General features: G+C 39.6%; 1 long non-coding RNA gene across 1 annotated transcript; it reads left to right on the forward strand.

Moving 5' to 3' along the window:
* The first annotated feature begins 7,786 nt into the window (after nt 1-7,786).
* LOC119030975 lies at nt 7,787-9,389 on the forward strand. The gene is made up of 2 exons (XR_005078481.1): nt 7,787-7,851; nt 8,558-9,389. It is a non-coding gene; the product is annotated as an uncharacterized LOC119030975 (long non-coding RNA).
* Nucleotides 9,390-9,661: the final 272 nt, after the last annotated feature.

Here is a 9,661-nt window from a genome sequence, read left to right on the forward strand (position 1 = left end):
TTATGTATGATTTTGTGTCAATGACATGTCTCTGTCAATGTCACATAAAAAACAAATAAAAAAAAAACAAATCCAACAAATTAAGTGGGTTTTTCATTGTCGCTATGTTATTATGTAATGCATCCTCACTGAAGACGGGAAAGGGGGAAAGCTAAAGCAAGGGAAAGCCAACATGTCAGCTGCAAGAGAACGCGACTGATTTTGCAAGCAATCTCAGCAGTTGACCCATGCATCTGGATACCAAAACGGTGGATTTACTTGTGGAAAAACGCCCGGTCAAGGTTTCCAAATTTGATTTCCCTGTCAATCAAGAAAAAAGACACTTTTCCGATGACTTCTATGTTAGAAAGTTGCCCAATGGTGAAAAAGCTAGCAGAGACTGGCTTGTTTATTCGAAGAAAACAGATTCTGTATTTTGCTTTTGTTGCAAACTGTTTAACAACATTACAAGTCAGCCAAAATTAGCTAATGATGGCAATGATGATTGGAGAGATTTGATACTTCGATGAAACAACACGAAACTTCCCCTGATCATATCACACATGCCGCAAAATGGATGGAGACAAAACGAAGATTAGATACACACACTGCTATTGACGAGTCACATCAAAATGCGATAAACAGAGAAAAGGCACACTGGCAGGATGTTTTAACATGCATTCTAGCAGCTGTGCAAAGTCTGTCTGAGCATAACTTGGCATTTTGAAGAACAAATGCAAACCTTTATGACGAGAACAATGGTATTTTTTTGGGAATAATAGATTAATCAATAGATTAATTAATAGATGTTGCCAAATTTGATCCCACTATGCAAGAACATGTCAGATGCATAAGAAATAAGGAAATTCATGTACATTATCTGGGACCTCAGATCCAAAATGAGTTAATTTCTCTTATGGCCACAGACGTCAAAAAAATCTACTGTAAATGACATGAAGAGAGCTAAATATTTCTCTGTGCTTCTAGATTGCACACCAGATATGAGCCATCAGGAGCAAATGTCGCTGATTCTTCGTTTTGTCAATATGACATCATTAGAAGTGAATGTAGAACAACATTTCATTGACTTCATCCCAGTGAACGACCAAACTGGAAAGGGACAATCAAATGCTCTCTTGGCGGAACTAGACGCCCTTAGACTGCACATAAATGACTGTCGGGGCCAAGGATACAATAACGGGGGGAATATGAAGAGACAAAATCAGAGAGTGCAAGCCCATATTCTGCATCTCAGTCCCCAGGCTTACTTCATGCCATGCGGTTGCCACGATCTGAATTTAACACTGGGAGATATGGCAAAATGCTGTCCAAAAGCAATGTCATTTTTTGGTATTGTACACGACTTTATACCATATTCACAGGCTCTCCTAAACGATGGGAAATACTCAAAGTGAAAGTCCCGGTTCACGGTAAAACCTCTGTCTGATACAAGGTGGGAATGTCGGGTAGAGAGTGTAAAAGCAATACTTTATTGTGATATTAAGGATGCTTAGCTCGAAGTGTCAGAGGACTGTAGGGACCCCAAAATTAAAAGTGAAGCAAAGTCGCTTGCTGATGAAATGCAAACCTTTGAATTTATCATATCTCTGGTGATATGGTATGATATTCTGTTTGCCGTGAACACTGTCAGTGAGACACTTCAGTCAAAGGACATGCAGTTTGCTGTGGCCTTATTGCAGCTAGATGGATTAATTGACTTCATGCAAAAATACAGAGACACTGGATTTGTGTCCGCAAAAGCTACTGCAACAGAGATTGCTTCTGATATGGACACTGAACCAGTAATAAAAGCAACACGGCGAGTGAAGGGCAAACGTGATGAAAAATGAAAATGAATATACTCCAGACCCAGAGCAGGTATATATAAAGGACTATTTTAATGTAATATTTTCTAATGACCCAGGATGACCAATAGCAACAGATCTGCCAACCAACCACAAGTGATTTTGCTTGTTTAAAAGTAGTGGTTTCATCCAGTGAGGAAACTCAAGCCAACCCACACATATTCTGGCCAGGCGTGGTTTTGCTGCTATTCATATGCAAATTAGACTCTTTCACACCTCCGCGAGCTCAACATAGAAAAGGACATTTAAAAAAAAATTATAATAACATCAATTACAATTAAAGCTCCAAGCAGCGATGAACGGGCAGTTAGCGCGCGTTGGGACATGCCGCTGTCGATGCATGCTGCCGCTGGGCTTGTCCACGCAACACCCTCCGTTTAAGTTTTTCTTATGATTTGGTGGGCTGCTCCTCCAGTCGGTATTAAAGAATGTCTGAAAAGGCTGAAAAGCTGAATGCAATATATTATTAGTGTTGGAATAAGCAGTACAATGTCCAACATGACATTAGCAGAGGCAATGCATGCTAAACAGCATGATAGCTTTACATACTGACTGTTTACCACAGTAAATAATTCAACCATTAAACTCTGTTAACAATAAGCATGGTCACAATCACAACAAATAGACTGAGTTGCAATATTTCCATTACAAGCAAAATATTAATCATTAAGTTTCTGTGGCTGCACATATGCTGGAGCAGTAACAGAGGCAAAGTAGAAAATGTCCCCATAAGAATGAATAGGAAAACACCTCCCAAACTCCTGCCATTTTTGAAAAAAATGTAATGGTTATCGCCAAAATATTTATATATTGAGTCACGGGAGACATTGCTGAACTCTGTGATGTCTTTTTTTTATTTCTGTAGAGTGAAAAATGAAGACACCAGAGCGAAAGACAAAACAGGTACCCTCTGCTCTCCTCCAGAAATTTAGGCTCCAGAAATTTAGGCTCAAAATTAACTGTAAGTCCTACATCTGAAATGTGGGATCCAAATCAAGCTGAAGAGAATTTTTTTCTCCAGCTCTTCTGGCTGTTCTTCACTCTAGCGATGATGTCATGCACTCTAGTTCAGGCAATACACACCCATTATAACATCAGAAGATGGCCTAAAAATCTTTAAAACTAAAACTGTGATGATTTCAAAACCGTAAAAGATTTTAAAACTGAATACATGCCCTACAGTTCAAGGTCTTCTGACTCTTTAAGAGGTGGAATGGTGTCTGTAGCTCAAAGCATGAGGGACGAGGAGAGGTTGAAAATCGACGAGTTTTGAAGAGGATTTGAAGATTTCCCCATTTATCTTCCATTCACAATAATTAAACTGAGACCAGACTCACGCAATACACACCCATTAGAAAATTAGAAGACAGCCTAAAAATCCTTAAAACTAAAACTGTGATGATTTCAAAAGCATAAAAGATTTTTAAAAACTGAATACATGGTCAGAATTTCAAAGTCTTCTGACTCTTGAAAAGTTGGAATGGTGTATGTAGCTCAAAGCATGCGGAACGAGGAGAGGTTGGAAGTCGATGAGTTTATAAGAGGATTTGAAGATTTCCGCATTTAAGTCGATGAGTTTTGAAGAGGATTTGAAGGGTTCCCCATTTACTTTCCATTCACAATACTCAGACTGCGACCAGAGCACCACCTATTGGCCGATTTGCACCAAATTTTACACAGACCATCAGTAGGCCATACCACATAATCATGAACATTTATGTGATAATCGGACAGTGTTTTGTATAGATACGCAAGATTGTCTGTTTTTAACGCAATGTGCAAGAAATTGTTTTATATTTTGGGTGTTTCATGGACAATCAGAATTCTTTTGATAATTTTTTGTCAGGAGGGTCCACACATGCTACATGCCATGGTGTTGATACATCATTATGACAGTCTTAGGTTAAAAGTGGGTAAGATTCTGGCACTGCAAGAGAGGTGATATTGCTAATTCCAACATGCTTTTCATTTATTTGGCAAAGAAAGTTATCTTCATGCTAAGAACAAGTAATTCACTGTCACTAATGTAATGTAGTGGGCAGTCACAGTCAGGAAACTTTCAGTAGCCCTGGAGGAGAGCTGGTAAATACAGTTCCTTTTAAGGATTTGAGTCATTATGAGTCACTCACTAAACTGAACCGGGTTGTGCGAGTCACTTGAGTCAGTATTGCTAATCACCATGGAAACTCAGTCCTAGCCCATTGTCTTTTAACCACTAACGTAGTAAAAAACACAATGCAATAAAACATTATATACATGATTGGAAAAATAAAAGAGATACGAAAATAAAATAAAACCTCAGAGTACTGAGGTAGGAACAGTGTAAATGGATAAAAAACGTAAATAGAGATAATAATAGCCTACTTACAATATTCTACTTAATATTTATATATAATATCTATATATAAATAATTTTATTTTGCAAAAATTGATCGACCTTATTTCATTTTATTATGCTACATTTATACACCAAACCTACAGTAGCCTCTGGCTACCTGCAGAATATTGTGTAACATTATGTTATTTCAGAAGCGGAAGAATGGCTTCTGTTGTACAATGACAGGTATGTGCTTTTCACGCTGGCTAGAGGAAGTCTAACCCAGAGACTCGCTTGTCTGCTACTTATTCAGAACGTAGCTGGCTGGTTGCGCTACCTTGCTCTGACTCGCGAGCTAGTGCTATGACGAATCGGCTGTGTTTCCGGCATCAAGGCTCACAAGCTAGCCCACGAGCTGCAATGCCGGAGACATAGCCAACTCGTAGCTCTTCTTCTTGTTTACTGGCAGTTGGCATCCAGCTCAGTACCGCCACCTGCTTCTCTGGAGTGTACACACTTCGCCTCGTTAGTAAATGAGAAAAAGAATTTGCGCTTGCCTATGAAGTGAACGGTACACACGTGCTCCGAACCGTGACAAGCATACCAAAGGGGACAGATTTTTTTGATGAACTGTTCCACCCCCAGTATCTGGACCAGCCCTCCAAATTGCACCACCCTCCCTCACCTGCAGCACCACATTTAGTGATAGAAAAATAATCTTTACAATTACAATAGGGTTCCTAGCACCGCTGGTCCTAGGAAATGCTTCTGCTTGCATACGGGTTCCCTTGGCCCCTCGGGCTTGGCCCCCTAATAGGGACCTCGCAGGTCAAGACCTGCTCGGGCCTATGGATCTTTGAGACCGAATGATGACCATCACTACGGTCTTTACCTTGAATGATGCCATCATTTACCTATCCTCGAGATCATATAATAACACAGTCATGAGTCAGCTGAGCATGCCTCCTCTTCTTGCCAGGAAGGCGTAAGCCCATTCTGAGCGACGAGAGAAGGTGATAGTCATCGTTAGTTATAGTCATAACTTTCGATCTATTTCGACCTCACTCAGACTGTCACCATGGTCTTACCTTGAATGACTTGTATCATCAATGTCATGTCATATAAACTCTGTAGAACCTGAAAAATGTACAAGGAGCACTCCACAAAGCTGCTACACAGATTTCTGTTTATACCTGGTAACAGGGGCTCTGCTGAATGTGTGCTTAACACAATTTCTTGTGCACTGAAACTGTTGAGCCTTATCCAGACCTGGGAGTCAGGGTGAAACACCTGTGCTGGTACAATCAGTATGTTAGAAGGCTCCTTCCTGATGTTCTCTCGCAGAGATGTCTGCAGCAACCAAATCTGCCTTCATGACATCATGGCAAATCACATAGTGGTACCAATATCCCTTGTAAAATGGGAATGGGTGACAAGGGCTCAATCTATCAGGCTTATAGTATCCTAGTCCTCTGGGTTAGCTGCTCTCCTGAGAGCTGCCTACAGAACAGCGAGTGCAGTGCCAAATGAAGCTGCCAATGTGGCGGCATTGTAAATCCGATACACCAGTCGGTCCATGTCTCGCATGTTTTTTTGCTATACAGCGTGGATTAGCTGTTGCCCACTCTGGACCTAGAGATGTTAAAACTGTCATTTCTCGCACAGCCAGAGGTATTTCCGCCATCCCCATCTCAGAGCCATATTGGACCTTTGAGAGACTTCGGCAGCCCACATTAAACTGAGGCGTCCCATTAGGGGCATTCAATGACTTTTGGAGCATCAGGAGATAATCCTCAGCCGCAGGAACAGAGACCGATTGCCTTATCCACTCTGGTAGGGGGGTCAATGGGAAAACTAAGTTAAACAACATCTGCTCACCACTATCAAAAGTAGATTCTCAAGCACAGAGAGAGAGAACATCAGATTGATCAATATTCTCCTCCTGGGAAGATATTAACAGGGGAGGATCCCATAGAGAGTCCAGGAAAAAAAAAACCTCTTGCCATCCTGAGGGTGGCACAATATTTCACATAATGCTACATTTTACAGAACACAGAATTTCAGAAAACGAAGCATTTGAAAGAATTGATATTTCATAAAACACAACCAGAATTCACAGTACACAGCAACACATTTCACAGAATGCATACACATTTTTCTTAATACACATTTCAGAAAATGCAGCATTTCACAAAATTAACAATGAACAATTATTGATGCAACTACAGAATATATTCATAGTTCTTGCTATGGTGGCAAGACTGACTCATCTCAACTTCTCACATTATTTCTCTAGCCTGCTCCTCCGTCCACCCATCTATGATTTTTTTATACTATCCTCCACATTTTATCTCTCCCACCTGACTCAGCCCTGCTGTTCTCTCCAGCCTACTTTCCATACAGCCTCTCTGTGTAATCTCATTATCAATTTGGCAGTGGAAAAGGAACTTATTTAATGTGTTTGAGGACCAACTCACAAGAGGCTTAAAAACTTTCTCTGGGGGTTCAGGGTGCTGCCTGTTTTTTGCATTGTTTCACTAAACCATTTTGAACCAAAGTCTAAGTCTGTTGGAATCCCATCACGTTCCAATCTGATGCCTCTGTGGCTGCTAGCAGTAAGTCATAACAGGAAAACAGCTGAAGTAAGGAATGTGAATATGATATAACACGTTATCATTAGTCAGGTCAGAAATCATGCCAAGGACTCCCATTATGCCACTTTCTGCTCTCCTCAGAGGTTTAGTTTTCATTTCACAATAGATGAATAAAACATACATTCTCCTATGCAAGCAATTCATCCATGTCAAAAGACAGTGTGACAACAAGTTGAACTAAAAGTTTCATTAAAGTGGAGTGTTTGTTGATAGTTAGGAGGTTAATAGGTGAAAGGTCTTGTTTTCAAACATGACCATTAGGATCCAGTCTCAACCGGATCTGCAGCAAAGCAGATCACTGCAGAGAAGCCATGACTAAGGGGATTTGAAGTAGAGGCACTGCAAGGATATCTTATCCATCTGCTTTAAAACTGGAAGCTTAATTGGCCCATCTTTCAGATAGGCATTTGTGAAATCAACATGTTGATACAGCTGGTGGGAATGAGAACTATTTAGTCAGTTAGTTAAGTTTTAGCAAGAACATTTCGTCAAATCCACTGAGGGATACAGTCAGGTGATAGATGGGTTTGGTGGATTGTAGCAGACAGCTTGCCAGAATAAAATGTTGGCAGTTAAGGTTTCTGCAGACCACTGATACCTTTGAATTTGTACATGCAATAGGCTGTGTACCATATTGACATGTCTCATATTACATGTTTATGACCTAACTTTTATATCTGGAAGGTAGAGGGGATGGAGGTGGAGTTCCAGGTGAGAAGGCTGCCAACCTAGTGACTGCAGTTCAAGTCTGCGTTTTTGTGTCATGGTTCAGTGTCTTGTTGTTGTGTTCTGATTTATTTTTGATATTTTGCATTCATGTGTCTCTTCTTCAGCTTCTCCTGTGTGTTTCTCCCTTGGTTACCCCACCTTTTCCCTCTTCACTCACCTCACCTGCTCCTGATACCCTCGTTAGTGTCTTTGTATTTAGTCTTTGTTCTCTTTTCTTCTCCGTGTCAGTTCGTTCTGTCGTCCGTGAGCAACTGTTCATCTCCTCATGATGTTCTGCTCTAGAGTCCCTACAGTGTCTCCTCGTGTGGTATGTTTATTATTTTGGTTTCTGTTGATTTGTACTTTGCTTTTGTTGGTACTTTTAGCCTTTAGCTGCTATGTTGTTTTTGTCCCAGTGACTCATTATGGTTTCCTTGTTCTCTTGGTTTTTGTAACTTCAGCTTTGTTATATACTTTGTGTTTATTTCCCCCTATCCTATGTGTGCATGTGTGTGTGTGTGCTTTTGGGCCCACATTTATTTCTCCTTTAAAGCATAACAATTTGCAGTTGCACTAGATACTTTTAAAGGAGGTGACATAGTATGGTCATATTTTTTTTTTTTTTTCAATTTTTTTTGGTAACATTTTATTTTGGGGTACTACTAGATTAGGTTTCCATGCTTTAGTGCCCCAAAACACATCAGTTTTCAAATATTATCCAGTGCTGCAGCACTGTATATACCCCCTCGGTCTGAAAAGTTTTGTTTTAGCTCCTGGCTCTTATTCAGTAGAATCTCCCAGGAAGTGATGTCCTTTTACACCGCAGAGGAACAACTGGAGCAACGTAGTGGTCAGAGAAAATCAGTATAAGAAGACACCATAATGTTGGACAGATAATCTGAATCTTTTGTCTTTCAAGAACAGGGCATGATGTAAAGTCTCCTTTTGTGAATGGTCCGTTAGACAAGGATGTCTTATTCATCACTATGGTAATGTTAAATTACACTACCCTAACCCTTACTTCTGTGTTCCAGGACATGGATAGATGTAATGATCTGAATCAACCATCTCGTCTGTTGTTAGAATGTGACTTGTTCCACTTTCACTAAATAAACACCAGAGGGCACTCCTGCTAAAGCTTTGAAAATGGATTAACCAAGTTTTGATTAGTGCACCTTATCCCTTGGTTTCATCTCGTGGAAATAGGTCCGCTATTGATCATTCTGTGTGTTTTCCATAAATACACTCATGTATGATCGCAAATATGTACATGCCTTTTTACTCACAAAACACATTATCAGACAAAATACTACATTCATCCTCTAAGCTCCCAATTTCTGGCCTTACTCGCAGGTCAAGTAACTTTACAATTATCCTTATTCTTGTATAGCTGGACAAGTTCTTTAATGCACATATTGCTTATCTAGTTTGAAATCTCATAGGGAAGTTCTGCTTTTATTTTAAATTCAGTCTTGCGTTACTTTCATGCTAAAAACATACAAATTGTAGATGCTACGTTTCTGCTAATTGACACCAGTGACATATTGAAAGTATATGAATGCAGCCTCCATTTGTTCAAACAGTGGCTTAGTTCACAATGCATCTTACATTTCATTAAGAAGCGGACAAGTGTTATTTCTTTAATCTATAAAATGATCCTGAATAAACTTCCAATTTACCACTGTGTCCTTCTTGAGTTACCAGCTGGGCTCCACCAATTGGTTCCTCTTTAATGTACCCCAAGTTGGATGGATTTGTGTAAACCAGCATTTTCATACTTTGCAAACTGATCATGGACTAACTTGCAAAGACAAAAAAAAAAACACTTATTATATTACATAAAGGAGACATGTGATAATTTTCTTGGATTTTCTCATTTCTTGTGTATTTGCTTGTGTTTTACAGTGGATTTCTGAATAGCATGTTGTATGTTGCATTTTGAGAGAATCTTACAGAACCTGAAATGCAGTGCTTAAATTTGTTAGAGGTGAGAAACTGGTATTTTTTTTCTTAGACTGGAAGGTGTATGTACATATATGTTTGTTACAAAACCAAGAATCAAAAATCTGATTTCCAAAATATTCACATGATCTGAGATGAAAAAGAAATGTGTACATTTTAGGTAAAGAAAAATATTC

The sequence above is a fragment of the Acanthopagrus latus genome, chromosome 13 (genome assembly GCF_904848185.1).
Source record: "Acanthopagrus latus isolate v.2019 chromosome 13, fAcaLat1.1, whole genome shotgun sequence".
Classification (NCBI taxonomy): domain Eukaryota; kingdom Metazoa; phylum Chordata; class Actinopteri; order Spariformes; family Sparidae; genus Acanthopagrus; species Acanthopagrus latus.